Source organism: Xenopus tropicalis, chromosome 7, assembly GCF_000004195.4.
Source record: "Xenopus tropicalis strain Nigerian chromosome 7, UCB_Xtro_10.0, whole genome shotgun sequence".
NCBI classification, from domain to species: Eukaryota; Metazoa; Chordata; class Amphibia; order Anura; family Pipidae; genus Xenopus; species Xenopus tropicalis.
Genome location: NC_030683.2, coordinates 46,022,327 through 46,043,713, shown reverse-complemented (window position 1 = coordinate 46,043,713; position 21,387 = coordinate 46,022,327). Strand labels below are relative to the sequence as shown.

Genomic DNA, 21,387 nt, shown 5'->3' with positions numbered 1-21,387 from the left:
AATCCTATTGGGTTTAGTTGGTGTTCAATTTCCTTTTTCTGTAGAGTTAAGCAATGATGATCTTAATTACTGAAAGGCCCTTTATCTAGAAAGCCAGAGGTCCCAAGCACTCTGGATAATAGGTCCAGTACTTGTACAAATAAGCACATTCCTCACAGTGATTAATCCCTTTTATGATCAGTGTTTGTTTATTATCTGTTAGTTAAGTTCACTGTTACCCAGATTTACCACAATAAGGGCTCTGGCACACAGGGAGATTAGTCGCCCGCGACAAATCTCCCTGTTCGCGGGCGACTAATCTCCCCGAAATGCCATCCCACCGGCGCAATTTCAGTGAAATCTCGGGAGTTGCCACGTATGCCATCCCACTGGGGATTTGCAATTTCGCCAGTGGGATGGCATTTCGGGGAGATTAGTCGCCTGCGAACAGGGAGATTTGTTGCGGGCGACTAATCTCCCCGTGTGCCAGAGCCCTAAATGCTATAGAAGACTGCAGAAGGTTGGGAACCGTAGCTGTGTATTGTGGTGCTTCCACTAAATCAGGTCATGCAATGCCTTTCAGAGGTATTTACCACCTGTGGATTATAATACATTTTTGTTGTATCACAACCTGGAATTTATATTTATGTTCGTAGAATTTTGTCACTGATCCACACAAAAATTGTCCTTGGTGTTGAAGTGGGAAATAGATTTTTTGCAAATACAAAAACTGAAGAGTCTTTATTACATAAGTATTCACCATCCTTGCTGTGAAAGCCATAAAGAACCCTTGGTGGGTTCAACCAACTACTTTCATTTAATTAGTTGAATTGAGTCCACCTGTGCAATTAAAGCGTCACATGATCACAAAATAAATACACCTGTTTCTTGAAGACCCTATCTAAGCAAGCAGCATAATGAAGACCAAGGAGTTAAAAAAACAGGCTTCTGAAGAGGCCACAATCAAAAATAATCATAAAAAAGTCCTCATACTTTACACATACCCTGAAGCACCATTAAATCAAACATACAAAAATCTAAAGAATATAGCACAACCATGACTTTACCTCTAAAATACTATCCATCAAAATGCAGTAATCGGCTAAGGGGAGCAGTAGCCAGAGAAGCAACCAAGAGGCCATTAAGGTGGTTTATAAGAAGAGGGAGAGACAGCCAACACTGCAAATCACCAACCTCACTATAAAACATGATGGTGGTTGCATTATGATTTGTTTAATTGACAGGGGCTGGGAAATTCATTAGGATTGCGGGCAAGATGGACGTTATACATACATTTAGGTATGGAAGCGCACCAAAGTCGAAGCATGCAATGCAAATAAAAAGCCGATGTGGCCTGGTCACTTTGCTCAGTGATCGTTGTTACTTGTACTTGATGCTAAGCCTTGTATACTGCCTGATTTCCTGTGCACCCGACTTTTTATTTTTTTGGTTGGGGAAAAGAGTTCCCAAACTCTCGCTGGTTTTGGAATACGAATGCTTGAGCCTAAAGTTTGAGCGTATCTTCTCCCGATATCCCTGGGCGATATCGGACTAATTCGAGCCGATGGAAAAAATCAAACTTGCCCGAGATCTGGACAATTTCAGGCCAGATGGCAGTCGGGTCTGTGAAATAATGCACATCTCAGTTAAACCCATTTTAATTCCATGTTTTATTACAACAAAATGTGGAAAAACCCAAAGGAGTTAAATACTTATACAAAGCACTGTATTAAGTGCAAGTTGTCAGGGATTGGCTAGGAGCCAGCAGACCTTTATTGCAGTGTAACCACCAGGCAAGCTATAGTGTATGTGGAACCACAGTGAATGTGGGCAATGTGTATTGTAGTGAAAAATAATATAATTGGAAATAGAAGATTTACTTTCTTGTAGTCCTGTGATTCTTATTCAGAAAATGAATCAATAGTCTGAAATCTCTTTTTTATGTTTCATAAAAACCTGCACTTTATGATTTGTATAGGGAAGAAAAGTAGAGGAGAACAGAGTATAAGTCAAAGCAGAACATTCAAGACAGCTATTCGAATTGTTTATGGAAATTGTGTCATTTAAAAGAAAATACATAGAATAGTTTAACCTTGTATGGAAGATTAAATGGATAAAAATGTTACATATGATTAAGTGTCCATTTAACTATTCTTACCTCAACAAGCTGACAATATCTACATCAATACCTGTTAAGGACCAACTAGAAAGGGAAGTTTGAGAACAAACTTCATGTTGGTTTGAAAAACGTGAAGTCACTGAATGAAATCTGATCTGTTGTTGGCTCTGCCAACTTTTTCCTTGGACCTTGGACCACAGTTATATAGTAAAATCCACTGTGCAAAGTTTGGGGACCCTGGTTTTTATAGTGTCCAAATGGCATCCTAGGGACCCTAGGATTAATAGTTAAAGAAAGAACAGCAGCAGTTTAAACCAATAAAAGTCAATAGGTAAATTGTGATTGGTGGTTGGTGGCTGTGCCCACTTTTTCTAACCTTGAGTCGAACAGTGGGCACCCTGGCATAAATAGTGAGAGAATGGCAGCATTTTAAATTTAAACCAATAAAATTCAATGGATGAAATCTGATTGGCTGTTAGTGGCCCAACCCACTTTTCCTTTTTTTGAACTGTATTCCCCCAGTGACCAAATCTGCAAAGTTTGGGGACTCAGGCATAAAAATTGTGGGACTGACAGCATTTTACACTTCACCATTGAAAGTAAATAGGTGAAATATGATTGGCTGTTGGTGGCTCCATCCACTTTTTCTAACTTTGAACAGCAAATACCTAGTGACTAACTTTGGAAAGTTTTACAACCCTGGAATTAATACTTAAATAATGGCATCAGTTTAAATATAAACCAATGAAATTTAATGGGTGGAAATGGATTGGCTGTTGGTGGCTCCGCCTAAGCCTGAATATGTGGTCAGACAGTGACTGACTGTGCAAAGTTTGGGAACCCTGACATAAATAGTGTGAGAAAGGCAGCATTTTAAATTTAAACCAAAAAATAGGTGAAGTCTGATTGGCTGTTGGTGGCTCCACCCACTTTTCTAAACTTGGAATGTAGTCACCCAGTGACAAACTGTGCAAAGTTTGGGGACCCTGACATTAAACATATGAGAATAGCAGCAGTTAAAATTTCCCCACTGAAAACAATGAAATAAATTAAATTGGCTTTTGGGGAGTGTAGCCTCAAAGCTGTAAGATTGGGTGCAATTTCAATTTCCCCATTAAAGTCAATGGGTGAAATTTGATTGGCTGTTGTTGGCCTCTCCCACTTTGGGTCATTCAACAAATATTGCTGTTTCATTCAGTGTGACCCCATTATTATGTTATTCAAGTTTGGGGAGTGTAGCTTCAAAGCTGTAAGTGTGGCAGTAATTTGAAAACCTTCCCTGTCAAAGTTAATGGGAAAATTGGAGTGTTCGGAGCGACACTAGAAAAAGACGGGGGGGGGGGGGCGGGATCGCTTAGAAAAGCACAAGCAACCTGCTCCGCTTAAGGGCGAAGAAGTGTGAAGAGTTTGGGTGTTGTACCCCAAAAACTGTAGGAGGAGTAGCGTTTAGAAAATGGGGGGTGCTAGGAATAAGAAGTGGAAGAAGAAGAAAAAGTGGAAGAATAAGCTGAAGTTGATAAACATTATTTTGGGTTTTTCAACCCAACATAATAATCAGCCTTATTTATTGCTGTAAATAAAACTAAAAGCTGGAAAGAAGTACTGTATGCAGGTACACTAGTAGTATGGACTATAGATAAGATTAGAGACTTTCTTTTTAAAATGCATTAAGGAATCCTTGCTCATATGTTTGGGATCCCCTAGTAGGATTTACTGTCAAGAATGTGGAACCATGCTATAGACTTGCAAATGTCAAGCTCAATTTCCCTAATGTTCACAGTAAAGGCCCTGTATGGTAAGCAGTGGGGATGTAGAGAAATATCACTTTACTGTAGGATAGAATATATAGCAAGGTTACTGATAGCTGGACAACTATCAATGGCTACTAGTGAGTGATTTGATTCTAGCAAATTATGAGCTATCTTTGTATTCTATCTTCAAATTAGGGGTGAGATGGAATTATGTATTTAACTATAAAAAAAAAGTATTTTTGGATTACTTCTGCAATAAAGCTCAAGGATTTAAAGGAGACATTTCATATCACCTTCATATTCAGTTATATGATTCATTTTTCTTCAATCTATGTAATCTTGCAGAAAAAAAACGATTTGAATGCATTTTACCTGCTAAAATCAGCAGGTGACTGACGTGTCAAAGTGCAAGTTGCAGGGAGTTGTTGCAGGAGAAAATACCAAAAAAAAACCCAGTTTAGGTGTCAAAGTACAAGTTGCAGGGAGTTGTTGCAGGAGAAAATACCAAAAAAAAGCCAGTTTAGGTATCAAAGTACAAGTTGCAGGGAGTTGTTGCAGGAGAAAATTCCAAAAAAAGCCAGTTTAGGTGTCAAAGTACAAGTTGCAGGGAGTTGTTGCAGGAGAAAATACCAAAAAAAAGCCAGTTTAGGTGTCAAAGTACAAGTTGCAGGGAGTTGTTGCAGGAGAAAATACCCAAAAAAAAGCCAGTTTAGGTATCAAAGTACAAGTTGCAGGGAGTTGTTGCAGGAGAAAATACCAAAAAAAAAGCCAGTTTAGGTATCAAAGTACAAGTTGCAGGGAGTTGTTGCAGGAGAAAATACCAAAAAAAGCCAGTTTAGGTGTCAAAGTACAAGTTGCAGGGAGTTGTTGCAGGAGAAAATACCAAAAAAAAGCCAGTTTAGGTATCAGAGTACAAGTTGCAGGGAGTTGTTGCAGGAGAAAATACCAAAAAAAAAGCCAGTTTAGGTGTCAAAGTACAAGTTGCAGGGAGTTGTTGCAGGAGAAAATACCAAAAAAAAGCCAGTTTAGGTGTCAAAGTACAAGTTGCAGGGAGTTGTTGCAGGAGAAAATGCAAAAAAAACCCAGCTTAGGTATCAAAGTACAAGTTGCAGGGAGTTGTTGCAGGAGAAAATACCAAAAAAAAGCCAGTTTAGGTATCAAAGTACAAGTTGCAGGGAGTTGCATGTAAAAAAAAACACATTTCTTTTCATTAGGTACAGTCTATAGAATAAACAGATTTGACTCCTTTAGTATGAAAAACATTTTTTTTTATTTGGCAAAATATTATTTTTCAATAAAGAGATTGAAGATGCTTACTTAGCAGGATGAGTCACAGACGCTGCTAACTGAACGGTTCTAGTCAGGAGGGCTGGGCGGGCCGGGAGCAGCACAAGAGAGGACCCCAGCGTGACTAACGTGGGCGGGGAAATGGCGTCACCGAAGTCCCCGCCCACGTCTCACGCCCACTCCTCTCTCAGTGGCTGCAGCGTTTCAATGGGAAAGAAGCTAGGGCCGGCGGCCCTAGCTGAAGACAGAGACTTTCTTCGGGCCGGAAGCCCTGTGGATGGGAGGGGCTTCAGCGTTTCAGCAAGGATTGAACAGCCTTCTTGAAGAGTAGGTAGAAAATAAACTTTATTGTATTCAATTTTACTGTGTTAGCTGCTTTTTAAGATAAAGAGAAAAATTATTGTATATGTGTCCTTTAAAATACTGCTAACCGAAGTTTATGTAAGTTAAATTACATGTTTTTTATTACGACGCAAAGGAAGCAAAATACACTAAAGGGCTCTTTCGCTAAAAGCAGGGCAGGGTGCAATGAACATAAAAATAGGCAGATTTCAAGCACCAATGTGAGGTTAATGGCCAGTAAGGCCACCATTAGAAAGGGGAAATGGTGTACTGTTGTGCTTGGCCCGGTGAAATCTTTGTTCAACCATGGGCCTGGCCTTGTTGCAAAAGTTATGCAAATTGCAAAAACTGCCTAGAAACTTAACTTGTGTATTAAGCAAAAGACAATAGAGAGAAGATTGACAGTGGCAGGCAGGGACAAACTCCACTGATCACCAATGAATAGCGATGAGCATAATTTTTTGCCGGTTTCGCCATGAAAAATGCCCATAGACTCCAATAGCTGTAAAAAAAAGTTGCTTGGTCCAAAAAAAAATAGTTCTAGCCCTAGTGCCAAAACATTTAAATTGAAAAGGCGGGTATATGGGCCGTTAGACCGATGAATGCATCAATGAGCCGATGTGGCCCTAGGTCTGATGGGAAAATCAAAACTGCCTGATCGAGATATGGCCAATTTAGGCCAAATATAAGGTGGGTAAGCCCTTGGGGGTGCCGTGGCTGATACCAGTGTAGTGACCTATTGTGAATCAGCTAAAACACCTTTGTTTCCTTGCTATGTGCTACATAATGAGTGAAAAGCATGGCAGCCACCTTGACTAACTAAAAGTAATGTTAGTTGCAGTTCACAAACCAATAAGCCTGGCATTACTAACACAGGTTTGATAGGATTCTCTTGCTGCACTTTATTTCTGTAGCAAGCAATTTGTTCCTGACTCTGACAGAATTGCTTTTCTTTTCAGCAAATTACATGCCACACACTTCTCTGTAAAACTGCAGTGTTTTCAAATTATTCCAGCAGTACCATCCATTACACCCTCTTGTTTTCTTTGCTTTTGTATAGAGTGAACAGCTGCAGACTGTTTACCACACAGAAAAAACAGTTTCAAAGGTTCTTATCTGTAAATTGAGCTGGGGAGTTGAGAAACATCTGTGAAATTCAATTGGAGAGATGCACAGATAAATGAGCTTGGAGACTGGTGCATGAATTATACCCTTTCTTTACAAAAAATTATTTCCCCTCAGTATGCATGGGAGTGTGTTGCCGCTTCCTACAGGTGATATGTTTGGTAAACTGAATATTTTCCTTGAATAAGAAAGTGTAAAATTAATAATCTGGAACTGAATATAATGAAGCCAAGCCTTGGGATTGGATACGATAATTCCTGAAGATCTCAAATATCACGAAAATGCTTCCGAAAAATTCGTATTAGTCACAATAATATCATATTGGGGATCCGAAAGTCATGAAACGATTGTAAACAGCGCAAGAATGCGAAAAAAGTCATGCAGGCGTATGAAAAAGTCACGAAAGCGTGAAAAAATTGGCGAAAAAACGCTCGGAGCGTTCGTGTCTTAATAAATCTCCCCCTAAATATTGTTGGTAATACACCCTGACACAGGACAAACCACCTTTGCTATGATATGGGAAGAGACAGTGAAGCTCCATTTAGCATAAGAGCTGTTGGACACACTAGGAAAACTAAACTAAGGGCAAAGACACACGGAGCTACTTCGTAGCAGCTACTTTCCACAGCTACTAAACACCGGAAAATACCCTGCATTAGACAATACTGAGAATTACCTCTGCTAAAACACACGTAGAGACAATTATCAGTAAATGACCAGCATTGTCCTATTTCTGTAGCGGTTAGCCGTGACAAGCAGCTCCATGTGTCTTCACCCTTGGACAGTATATAGCAACTCTAGCTAAAGAATAAAAGGCAACTAATATTTATCATACTCCTAAGTAAAGGACACCAGGGGTCATCATTTGTAGCTCAACCAGCTAAAACTTCTCACTAATATAGTCCTTTAACTTCCATTTGATGGCAGATATTCTAGTGTCACAATATCTGATAACTACCAGTCACTTCTTATAATTGTAATTCTAAAGTTGGCCATACATGGCAGATTTCAGATTTCAGACCAATTTCATGACTATTTTGCAACTTTTTCAGTTCAGACTTTTTAGTAAATATAAAACATTTGTGGAAATGAGTTTATTCGATTTTTAAAATAAAAAAAGAGTTTTGGTAAATCTGCCCCATAATCTAAAAATGCCTTTATTTAAATAAAAGGCAACAACATAATGCTGAATAATCTCACAAAGGAAAAGTGAATTAGGTACCACAAGGTATTTCAGCTGGATGCACATCAGTATATTTTAGTATCGGTATATTTATCAAATAATGACAAGGAAGTTGCTCTCCTATGGTAGGTCCAGAGCCCTAACAATTAGCTTTGGGTGAAATAATTTGCTAGGCATGGATTCGTGATGAATTTCCACATTTCGACGTTGGCGTATTATTTTGCAAAACTGCGACAAAATGATCGCCCGTGGCAAAAAAAAATTTTGCGCACGTAACAAAACGGACACTAACTACTAACTCATCTCTTATTATCTTAACTCATTCTCTTATTATGTAATATGTATCAATAAGTATCTGAATGGTTATTGTGTAATCCTCTGTAAGGTGTAATTATAACAAGTTTTAAAATAGACATGACAGTTATAAGGGAAATTCCAAGACGACAGTTTAAATTTGCTAGCCATATTTTTACAAGCTGTTCAAAGATGAAAAGTCAGCATGTCCTAGGATTATTTAGATAGAGTAGGATATATAACAGAGTAGGATATATAACATAGTTTCTTTTTTTATGCATTTTCAGCTATTTAGCTTTTTGTTCAGCAGCTCTCCATTCTGTATTTTAGCAGCTATCTGGTTGCTAGGGTCTTATTTACCCTAGCAACCAGGCAGTGGTTTAAACAAGAGATGGGAATATGAATAGTAGAGGGTCTGCATAGAAAGATACGTAATACAAAGTAATCATAATAATACCAATAAAATGTAGCCTAACTGAGCAATAGTTTTTGGCTGCTGGGGCCAGTGACACCCATTTGAAATCTGGAAAGAGGCAAATAATTCAAAAACTAAAAATTTAATTAAAACTAACTAAAAAATAAATAATGAAAACCAGTTGCAAAGTTACTAGCAATAGGGCATTTTGTAACATACTAAATGTTAACTTAAAGGTGAACCAGCCCTTTAAACTTGCTTTTGGTAAGATCTATTACAAATTAGATTAGAGACATCCAAAAGTTATGAATGCTGTTAATGCCCCATATATGTAACAAGTCTCTGACTTCTCCACAGATTGGAAATACAGTAAAAACCTCAATTTTACATAATCTGATTTTAAGTTTTCCTTTATTGTATGCAGTTTTTTGTGGTCCGATCCATATATAATAATGCAAGAAATGCATCATGCATTTCCCTGATTTTATATTATATTTACACTACAGTTATACTACATTTTCCTGGATTTTATACATTTTTTTATTTGGTCCCCTGAAAAACGTAAAATGGGGATTTTACTGTATTGTGAAACATTCTTGACAACCTTGAGGGGGTATATCACCAGCAATATTATATTTTGTAATAATTTTCATGGTAAGAGATTACAACATTTGACCAGACCTTTTGCCTCGTCAGGAAACTCCGGCTCTTTCCCAAAACCAAAGCAACACATATGTTTTCCCACTGACCATTTACATTATTGCTGGTGGAAAAATATTTTCAGGAGTTTAGTCACCCACGATAAAAGATATTTATAGCAGGTGACTAATCTCCTTACCTGTCATAGCCCTAAAAAATCGTCTTTAAGGTAAAACAGAAATTTTAGATCCACATGTTTAAGCCATACACTTGCCAATGCTTGTTGGTAGTGATTAGCTAATTTTTTCGCCAGTCATGGATTCGTTGTTAAATTCTGCATTTCGCCATTGGCATACAAGTATAGGAAGTATCTACAGAATCCTTGCTAATTTAGTCCTTGCTAGAGTGAAATCTTGAGCCCCAGTGCAGAAAGGCAACAATAGTAACTACTGTGCTGCCTCATTACAATCCGTTGATTAACTCAGACCCTTACTTGCAAAGTGTCCATTTGAGCAGACATACTCTGTTAAATGTCTTTGCATCTGTGTTGCATTCTATATTTAAAATGGATATTTACCCAAAACATTATTTTTGCATAATGAAATGTATTTTTGCACAAAATTTTTAATGGAACAGTGGATGGAATATTTAGAGTTAAGTGTATATGTTTGCATGTAAAATATAGGTATAGTGAATGCTGGCATCTAATTGGTGGAATTTTTGTGCAGTATGAGTCATGGATATTAAGTTATATTGTCGCAGCTTTGGAGGAAAGTAAAAGAAAAATATCTATTGCTTAATGTCTTTCGATAGGCTCCTGGCAGTTATGGCGGGAGTTTGAAGCATTACAAGCTTGAAAATGAATTTTTTGTAAATCACTATGATGTAAATGTCAGATTACAGTTTCATTTTAATTTTGAATAAAGCTGCGGCTTTTTTCACCTCCAGCTCTTTAAATTGTCAGTCTGATTTATTTGATATTATTGGTCCATCCTACTTGTCCCATGTGTCTTTCTGTTTATATTCTCCACATAGATGTAATAGAAGTGAAATGAACAGACTTTTGTCTTCTCTACAGAAGTCAATATGTATTTTGTAATATTGACAAAAGACAATGATGCTGCAATATTAACACATTTAATTACTCTTATGGCAATTTATGAAGAGTTTTAGTTACAATGTTATATGAAATAATAAGTTGTTTACTTCAAACTCAGAATACAGCTTGTCTGTTTCATAATAAATATTAGTAATGAGTGATACCAAATAATCAACTTTTTAGCAACAGTATGTAGAGTGTGTAGCATGGTTGTTTGTCTGAGCAATTACTGAATAAAAGCATTGTTATAATTTTAATCAGTTTTAATCAGATGTAATAAAAAATATTCAGCATTGTGTGTTGTATGTGCAGGTAGCAGTGAAATGTTTAGTGGATACAAAAACTGTTTTCTACCCTCTTTTATTACAGTAACATATAGGGCTCATGTAACTCCTAATAACAATTCCTGAAAGCAGCTAAGCCATTCGATTTTATTGCACATATTCATTAATAATTAATCACAATTTTGAAATCTAAAACTTCACATATACAATAATTTTAATATTCAATGCATACATGGTCAAGTCCTATGCCCCATAATGGCAAAACCTCACCCATGTCCCACTAAACCCTTTCAAGCCCCAACATTATTAAAACCTGTGATTAGCACCTTGGAGTCTCTTAATGGTCACCTCTCTGCAACAGGACCCCTGACTGGAGTACACACTGTACCCACACTGAACAGAAATCTCATCAGGCACAACAGACCCCACAGTAAGTGTTAAATGTAGAAAATACATTTTATTTCGAACAAATGTTGAGCACACCATAGCCTTGCACGTTTCATGCACTCAGGATTTAAAGGGCACATACCAGGTTAGAATTTCTCCCCCACCAGAGGTGCGGGCTAATCAAGCTATGCCACTCACAGCGGGAGGGAGCTTAGTATCTCAGTTTGCTGATTATGAACATGGATGTGATGTCACATCCTCATTAAGTGCATGCATGTGACAATACATGCCTGCCAGCAACAAGTGGAACCATAGCACTGGTGGGGGGCATTTTTTCTCCAACTGGAGTGCAGATTTTTTTTAGCCCACACCACAGGCTATGATTATACTGTAAAAATACATCTAAGTGAATCACTATTTTGATGAGGTGTGCATAAACTTTTACCTGTCTCCATTAATTACATAAAATGCCCTTTTCATATGTAATCCTTTCTTTTACTTTCTTTACTGCATATGTAAAGTAAGGTGGAAATAAATGCCATGCATAGATACCTGACAAATTACAGAGAGCTTGCTGGGTTAGGAAGATTACCTGGAAATTCCTTTGTATTATTTCATATGTGAACGTCATGTGTAAAACAGTCCTATTGTCACAAACCCCCGTGTGCCATGCCCTTTAACAGGAAAACTTGTGAAAGTGAAGAAACAATTTTGTTTTTAAATAATATTTCTAGTTTTATCTATCCTGCTAACACTCATCTTATTTCTTAATTTTCTTCTTTGTTTTTTCTTGCTCAAAACACCAAGTATATATGTTACCTAGGGCCATTTTAATACTTTCATCTGCTATAACTTTTGACTGAAGTATCCCCTAGGAATGGCAGATCTCTTATTTTAATCAGCTGGAAGAGCTCAGCATTTGTTTTAATTTCTTCTAGAACAAATGTTCCTAAAGGATATTTTTTTAATAAAAAGCTGCTATTTGTGATTACAGTTTATCTTTTCCCACTACTCTTGGTACAGGCTGGCACGCCTGGACCTCATATTTATTTCAGCAAGCACATACTGTTTTCTGTATATCCTGCCTTATTGTACTTAAATTCTCCTGCCTGAGGGACGTCCTATAAGTAGTTGTGGGGGCCCACCTATGAGATCTCTGCCCTAGGCCCACTGGTACCTTAATGCAGCCCTGATGTTGCCAATTCCCCATTCAGACTTCATCTGTAGCTCATTATTCTATTAACCTATGATTTGTCTTCAGCGTATTGCCTCCTGCTGGCATACTGCATCCTTTTTCCACCTCTACTGGTGATTCATATTATTCTTATTATTTATGTCTGACTCTTAAAGGAGAAGGAAAGGCATTTTGGCATTTTACTGCCAATAGATTAGCCACATTAGTGCCACCTAGAACACTATATTTAATCTGCAGAAAGCTTTACCATACCTGAGTAAACAGCCCTAGAATCCCCCTTTATTTGTTCAAGATAGCAGCTGCCATTCTAGCTTGGTCTCAGTAGCTTCTGTGCTGCATATCAGGCTGCTGGTACCTCAGATTAAACAGAGTTGGGAGAGGGAAGAAAATTCTAAGGGCTCTGGCACACGGGGAGATTAGTCACTCGCGACAAATCTCCCTGTTCATTGGTGATTAATCCCCCCGGTGGGATGGCATACGCAGCGGCGCGATTTCAGTGTAATCGCGCCGCTGCGTATGCCATACCACCTGCGATTTACACTTTCGCCGGTGGAATGGCATTTCGGGGAGATTAGTCGCCCGCGAACAGGGAGATTTGTCGCGGGCGACTAATCTCCCCGTGTGCCAGAGCCCTAAAGGCAGGGGGAGGAGAAGAAGGAGAAGGCAGGGGAAGAGGGAGAAAGGAACAAACTGAGCAGACTTGTGCCTGTGCCGTGTAGAATTTTTCTGAGAGCAGAAAGTCTTACACAAAAGAACATGTGTGCACAAACGAAGAAAATAAATCCTGTAATTCTTTTGATAGAGATATCAGTGCAGTGTTTCTGTGAGTGCTTATGGTTGTATTTACATACACCTATCTGATACAGCTTAGTTTTTACCTTTCCTTCTCCTTTAAATAACCTTATAACAAGACCAAATAGCTTTTTCTCATGTTTTATGCTGTTACTTAATATAAATATTTGCTAATGTGTACTCCTATTCTGTTTGCTTACCTGCAGGAGCAGTTACTTTTTTGATGCACCATGTGGATAACACCCCTTGGAAGGCAGGTGCAGAACAGCACGACACCTGGAATATAATATAAGATATACAATGTTTAGATATATAGGCCTTTGTTATCTGTTTGGCTTATTTATTAATGGTTCCTCTATCAGTGCAATACAGCCTTTACTTTGCATGTCCCTTCTCATCCTAAGCTTACATACATACATTTCTTTACATCCTAATTGCTTCCCTTGTCTGGAGTTGTGAGACACTGCAGAATATGTTGGTATTTCTAACTATTTGCTAGTAGTAATAATGACAATGATATAGTTGTTTTTAATTGTATCTGGGAACAGTTACTATAAGATAATTGTAGATGGCTGGGATATTCTTGTGGAGAGGTGGGATTAAAACACACAACATGTTATTCTTATAATGTGGAAAAGCAGTACACTTGTAATATATTAAAGAAGCATATTTGCCGTTGCACCAAAGGTATACATGTACTGTATGTACCTATGTATAACTTTATATAGTGCATTGCAGTACAATTTTAGAGTAGAAAAGTCCAAACACAGAGGACAAGCATAAAGAATAACAATCAAGGAAGAAGCATAGTAATACATAATTATAACTATACAAAGATTAAGTGCCATGTGCTAAAAGACACAGTAGGAAAGAGGTTGCTGCTTTACAGTCTTAGTGGGTAGATAACCTACAAACTCAATTTAAAGGGAAAAGTGTCCCAAGGCTTGGGCAGGTATTCTTTGGCGCATGTCTGCCAGTTGTGCTGTCTTTCTTATTGGGACAAGTAGTGGTGTTAATAATTCGGTCAGTCCAGGGGCGCTGCTGCCATAATGCAAGTTGAGAAATTACCTCAGGAGGCAGGTCAGTATGGTATTTTGAGGGTGTGGTTGCAAAGTGGGCATGCCCAAAAATGTTGCTGACATGGTAAATGTAGTGTTCATCCTTAAAGGGTGGTTCACCTTTAAATAAACTTTTAGGGGTTTTTTTTTTTATTTATCATGCTGTGTAAAAAGTGGAGTCAAACATTACCAGTGGTGTTGCTCATAGCAGCCAATCAGATGCTTGAGTCCACTTTTTACACAGCATGATAAATATACCCATTAGTATTGTTATAGAATGTACTATTAGCAACTTTGCAACTGGTCTTCAATATTTGTTATAGTTTTTGAAATGTTTACCTTACTCATCTACATCTCTTCAGCTTTGAAATGGGGGTCACTGACCATGGCAGCCAAAAACTTTTCTCTGTGAGGCTACAATTTTATTGTTATTATTACTGATGCGTGCAACACATATAGAATATTTTAGGGTGAGCAGGGGTGTCTATGGCCTCAGTGATGCCCTAAGCAGGCAAGTTCATGCTGCCCTCCCTAGCGACCCCACACTGAGATTGTTTCATGTCGGAGTGGGTCGTGGTGGGGGCCACACCGCTAGTGGCACAATAGCACTCTATTTATTAGAAGAGTCAAAACTCAGATTAAAAAAATCAGAATTTTGGTGTTTTAAGTAACCAGGAGTGACATTCTGTGGCTATTGGTAACTTAAAGCACCAAATAACATTTTCACATGTATTCTTTAATTTTTTTAGATTTTTTTCATTGTGAATTGTTGTCTATTTTGGGCTGCTTTTGCAATGTGTTTGGGTTAGTTTTGGCCTAGTTTTGTGACTGACTTTGGCTGGTTTTGAAGGCAACTCTGAGGCACAGCTGCAGGGGGCACCTTAGAGTCCCACTCAAGGCGAGCAAGACTGGGGCTACAGGAGGGGCGCGGCAGGCACTATTAAGCTCAAGTTAAACATAAACGGATAGAAACGCTACTGTCACAAATTAGCCCGACTTTTCTTTTCTCGGGAAAGTGTCAAATAGTGAAACTGTGTATGTCTGAGACAAAGCCAACAGAGCGCCTGTTGTTCGTAGGAATCCCCAGAGAAGGAGGGGAGAGGGGGATGAGAGAGGAGGAGAAGAGCTCTTGAGGTCGGGGGAGGAGATGGAGAGCTTTGGCAGAGAGGGGGGCAGAGGGGACACATCAGCTCCACCTCTAGACAGACACTGAGATGATGCACAGCGGGCTCAACATTCGGCAACTCCATCCCCAGCTCCCAACTCTGTGCCTGAGCGCTATTGGGGATAAACAGCGGAAGGTGAAGGAGACTGAGCGCCTCTGGGGCAGAGAAGCGCCCTCTAATTCCCTCGCATAGAGAACTCATTGTGACCGGCTTATCGGGAGGTTCTCCGTACAGAGAGGGGAAGTGAAGTTGGGTTGAGTCTTTGCTTCAGTCTCCTCGCACACCGGGAGAAGAAGGAGCAGCATGCGGATTGCCCTGCCGGTTAGGAGCGCCTCATGTACCACAGGACCCTGAGCTAGCACAGCCGGGAAGGAGAAGGGACCTGTCCCAGGGAGACTAGTGGATGCTCAGCCCCGCACCCAGTAAGTGCACGTTATACTGGCGGCTGTTTTTGGGAGGACGGAAGGGTCTTTTTCCCCCTAAACCCTCAGCATTAGAGCGCAATGTGGGATAAAGGGAACTCTGTGTAACTGTTTTTAGGTTTTCAATAAATACATCAGCATTGTCCAACCAGCAGAACTTCAGATGTTGCTGAACTGCTATTCTCTACATCCCAGTAACAGATAGGGGCCCCACACTTTTCTTAACTCCAGCCCCTGAGCCCCTGCCCTATTCTCTATTTCTAACTCTAGTTTTACTTCTGCTAGGATAAAGGGAGGAACCTGTGAGAGCCCAAGTGGCTAGATTAGATGGAAGATACACTTGACAAGCCACAGCCTCCCCCATAGTAAACTTTATCCTGACACTTTATTTAGAACACTTAACAACTGACCACAGTGACACAACAGGCGTCTTTTGGTTCCCAACATTGCTGCAGAGAAAATGAGCTAGAGCTTCTGCTATGGGAGTTCTGGGGAGCTCCATATTCAGGCACAGCAGGAAGCCTGCTGGTCCCGCATTGATAAACAGTAATAAGCCACTCACCACAAGTCAAACCCACACATAGTTACAAACCTGTGCTATGAAATTTAATGTATGTGTACCACATGTAAAATCTTGCAGTAGCCAAAACAATGTTGAGCACCAATGCATTTTATGCTACTTTTCACACCAGAATTTCTTTGCCTCATGAATATGTCCCATTGACAAATATACACCAGGTTATTGTGAAAAAACAGCAACATTTTTTTGCATAGGTGTCATTTAAAAATATATGCATGTTTTAGGTAGCTATTGGTGTGGGGTTTATATTCCCATTAGTAACCCATAAATGACATTTGGGAGCTGATTAACTTTTCCTTGTTGCTAGCAGTTAATATGTAATAATTCACCACTGGGAAACCTTGGAACATATAGGTGCCTCTCACTGAAGACCACTAAAGGTTTTCTGTTGTGAAAGAACTACTTTCCCCATAATACATAAGTGCTATGTGTCCAAATGACATGAGCTATGCATCAGATAAAAACAGGTAATATCATTTAAAGATATTGATGTGCAGATGTCTGTCCTGCAGTTGTTGATTGGTGGGACACAATGTGAGTTTCTGAACAGCAGGAGGGTCACTGGTTCAGTTTTCATGTAGGGGCATATAAAGTCTAATGAATGCTAAAAGGATCAGTGGGTTGTGATAATTAGCAGGCAATTAGTTGGCAATCTGTGTCCAGGAAGCCGCACAGTAAAGCTTATATAAAAGATTAATACATGGACCTCTCATATGTTCTCTTATTTCATCAGATGGGAAAATGCAAAGAGTGACAGTAATGTAAAAGAGCAAATAGGGGCTCATAGTGTACTCTGAGAGACATATAATTAGTATAGACATAAATAAATAATGACTACGTACATCTATCTTTTTACCCCATTTACACTTTTTTTTTTTTTTACCATATTAGGGCAATGTATAGAGGCAAACAGGAGAATAAAGAGGCTCAGTTGGTCACTTTATGGCGTTTGCTATTGATATTTACTTTAGAAGTATTTCTTCCACTTAAATAGGATTTCAAAATAGCAGAAGAAGAAACTGCTGTGTTGGCACTGATTGCCTGAGTCTGGGAGAAGAGGGCTGAGACCTTTCACTCTTCCAAAGTAGAACTGCCCATGTGGGTGATGGGCACGATAGGCCTGATCCATAACTTCTTTTGGGATTATGCTTTTCTCCATATCCATCTATCGAATGGAGTTGCCATGAGCTGGTAGAGGCACTGGTCTGTTCTTATTCTTCAGGTCAATTTTGTGACTCCAGTGATCAGTTAGAAATTGCCCTGTAAGACAAGCTGTCTACCAACGCCAATGGCAGGGACTGTGACAAATGGCTGTATCGTTCCGTCAGTACAACGCAATTTCTGCTAGATGGCTGTTAAATATAGAACAATATTGAAAGCCACAATGAAGTGACATTTTATCTTAAATGACAAAGAGCCTGTAGGGGAAATACACTTAGCTTGTCATTATGCTGGGAATTTGACAAGAGGTGGTATTGGAATGTGTTGGCATGTAGGACAGTTAATGATTGTCTGAACGTTGCTTTCCGTAGTACAATAGCTGCACCGCATCTGTACAGGAGCAACTTGTCTTTTATAGTTCATTCTTACATCTATGCTGCATTCTTACATTTTGGAAGAATTGGGTTAGACTGACTGTATGCACCTTTGTGAACACTTAATTTCAGAGTTTAAGCACCATATGAAAATGACTACAAGTAGTCTCTTTTGTGGCTGCAGGCAGATGTGTGTGTGCTGAGATACTTCCCAGGGAAAGCAGGCAACACTTACTTGCCCTCCTAAACCCAAATTTAGTTCAGTTTTAGTTGGCAGTTAACTGAAGTGGGGCGGCCTAGTGGTCCGTGTGGCCCTAGTCATGTCATTGGCCATGTATTTGGATCTAGGCCAGTCATGCATTTTTTCACTGTAAAGTGTGTAGGATTGAGACATAGGGCAAGTTGCATCCATGAACTAAATAAGGATTGTTGATATAGAGACCACACATAGAAGAGACTAATTAGGAGGGCTACTTTGATTGGTAATTACTTGGCCTCAGCAGGCTCCAGGCTCTGTATCAAGTACTGTTATTCACAGAGCCAATTGTTGGAGTGGTCTCAGCATGAATGGGGCTCAAGGGATGCTTGGTAAGAACTACAGTTCTGTATTAATTCTAATATTCACCCAGTATGTGCCAAAGTGAAAAAAGAAACTTTAAATCAAACCACTAGTGCTTCTTAAGTGTGTCCGCATGCCTGCAGGAGTTACACTGGAGACCTCAAAAACAAAAAGAAACATAGAACTTTTGTTTGTAACCACGGAAATGAATTGCTTGTTTATGGTATTTGATGTTTGCCGTTCTGTTGGAGATTAGTATAATTACATCTCCGTTTACAAAAATATACAAATGCTTGAGACCACGTGACTTGCAAGAGTCAGGCCTGGCACTTACAACTGTTTTTAATGGTCAGATTTTAATGGACTTCATAGTGGGATTGTGTTACATTTGTTTCTATAGTTTACCCAAAGTGTAGCAAATAGGTCATTGGTTCAACTTGCTGTTTATTTGATTGTGTTCAAAAGAAGCAGACACAGCAATCTGACTCTGTCAAACCCTATCCTGTGGTATATATTTGTTTTTCTTTTACATTGTATTGCTTTATTATTTCTAGTGACAACCAGTGAAGTCTGGCCTACTAGATTAGTCTTATAAACAAAGACCAGGGACCTAGGGCAGTATCACACAGTGCAACTGAATGCCCCACTGGTGAGATATTCAACCATATTTGGAGTAGTGAATACACTATAGAATAACTAAATCACATCCTGCCAGCAAGGAAATTCCTTGCCCAGACTAAGGCAGTGCTATGAACCGAGAGATGTTTTTATAGACATTAAGTGATAGATACCCAATCCTTTAGTGTAAATTACATTACAATTGGCATATAAGCCAGCTGAAGATGTGTGCAACTCCCTAGTGTGAAATCCAGCATTCACCAGATACAGCCAGGCCAAGGTTTGAAGTTTGGCAAAACTTTGGTGAAACCATAGAAATCCGAACTGGATGGCATACATGAGTCACCTATCAGAAGTCAATATATAACAGTGTCTTGTTTTCCATCTGTGCACAAGTTCCAATCTACACTAAATTTAGCTTAACTCCAGAATCTGTAGAAGTAAACGTGAAATTAAATATATAGATTCTTATTTTAAAAAAATCCTTTATTTCTGCGCCGCCTCAGGGGTTCTTGATGCCTGAGGCAGCAAAGTTGTTGTCAACCCCTCACTCCTCCTGTGCTTTCCTGGTTCGTGTCAGAGGGGCAACACACCGTTATATGGATCAATTCTTTTTGTGATATGCAGGCACTCCGGTAGGCCTATGATTAAGTACTGAACAAGGTACGAAACGCGTAAGGCTTTTTAGCATACATGTGTACTTATCAATAAAAGCAGTTTGATCTTACTTCATACTTGAGCGGCAATTCAACTTTATTGGAACTCCGGAGTGCCTGCCTATCTCAAAAAGAATTGATTCCTATTTGGCTCCCTGTGCTGAGGGTCTGGGGCATGAGCACCCGGACCATCCACATACAATGGGTAAACAACCTTCTACTTGTCATGCTTAGAACTATATACCCTTTGTAAATATTACACCGTTATATGGGCCAGACGATGAAATTTGCCCGATATATATATATATATATGCATGTATGTATGTTGAAATTGCAGATCCTAGTCCCCCAGCAGCCACTGGGTCTGCTGTCACTGTATTTACTAGTATAATGTTATTCAGGATCCATGCAAGATTATGGGTGGAGCACACTCAATTTCAAACACTTATTTTTGGCCATATTTATATTTGTGTATACAGAAATATACATCTTTATTATAAGAAGCCATCAGTTTTGGTAATCAGATTAAAGATAACATTGCTAAGAAAACAACATTATAAGGTTTCTTTAAGTGTAAAAATCATTCTCTGTTTTTGCTCAAAATACATAGTTCTTTCAAACCATTCTAGCTTAATAACATTGTTATTTACGTTGTGTTCATCTCAAAGCAACTTCGGGCAACTGCGGGACATCACAGCGGTGCCAGTGGGATGGCATAGCGGGGAGATTAGTCACCCGCGACAATGAAGATTTGTTGTGGGGCGACTAATCTCCCTGTATACCCCTGCCCTTAGAGGTTGCCCATGTTTCTAAATGGGGGTGAATTTTTTTGCTTGCAGTGTTAAGCCTTGTGATCATAAATAAGCCATTATGTGTCATGTTGTATATTTGCTATTCTGGAACATTCCAATTACTTTTTCCTTTTACATAAGTCATCAATGTGGCTAATGCTAATTGCCACACATAAGGTGTTACCAGATTTACAAAATGAGAGACTAGATACACTTTAACATACAGGTGTGACATCACACTCTTCAACGTGTGCTAATTTTCATTATCACTTTTTTGCTATGTAGCAAATGTGATGGAATTGAATTAGTTTACAGAGTAGCCTCAAATGCATTACATTATTTTGTTTGGTGTGAGTTGTCAGCAACTCTGTATATAGCTGGTACATTATTACAATTACAGTTTCTTTGCAAACACATTTTATTTGTTCCTTGTATGATGCAGTGCATAAAACAGTAGATCTGGAAGAAATACTATTCATATCAGTTTTGGAAATGTTGCATTTGCACTTTCTGCATACAAATGGGAGTATACAGTATATTGTGTTTGTCACACTTTTTACCTAGTTTAGAAAACTGTTATGCCAATGGCTAAATCAGTATCAACATAAAATATTAAGCAGATATATAATTAGGTACAAATGGTACAATTTAAGCCTAGCAGCCCAGAATGGCAGTCGTTCATGAGACATATCGCACGTGCCTGTGCCATGCTAGAGTGATGTATAGCTACAGGAAGGTAACATAGAGTCACTTTACAGCTATCATGATCCTTTTTCTTGTCAGAAATGTTGACATTTTTATGCTGGAATTCCCTGAATGTTAGCAGAATAGTGCTTTCTCTTTCTCTGACATCATCAAATTTACTATCCCAGATGGTAAAGATTTCCTCATTTATACATTGTAGATGCGGAAAAGTTTTGGAACAGAATCCAGACATAATAATCCAAAGCATCTTGCCTTCAACTCTGCACATACCTTACTTGGAGCGATGCTGTCGCAGAAATGCCATGATTTGTCCCTAGAAATTAGCTTTTCTGTATTGTAAAGTAGTGCATTTTTTTGTGCAAATGGACATGACTACCTCACATGGTAGTATTATTAGCACATTAGT

At 39.0% G+C, this 21,387-nt stretch overlaps 1 protein-coding gene across 1 annotated transcript in view; it reads left to right on the top strand.

Moving 5' to 3' along the window:
• Window positions 1-15,118: 15,118 nt before the first annotated feature.
• chst3 (carbohydrate (chondroitin 6) sulfotransferase 3) overlaps window positions 15,119-21,387 on the top strand; it is a 51,850-nt gene continuing 45,581 nt past the window's right edge. The window contains exon 1 of the mRNA XM_002939517.5: window positions 15,119-15,537. The gene's annotated coding sequence lies outside the window, so the exon portion shown is untranslated. The remainder of the gene's footprint in view (window positions 15,538-21,387) is intronic.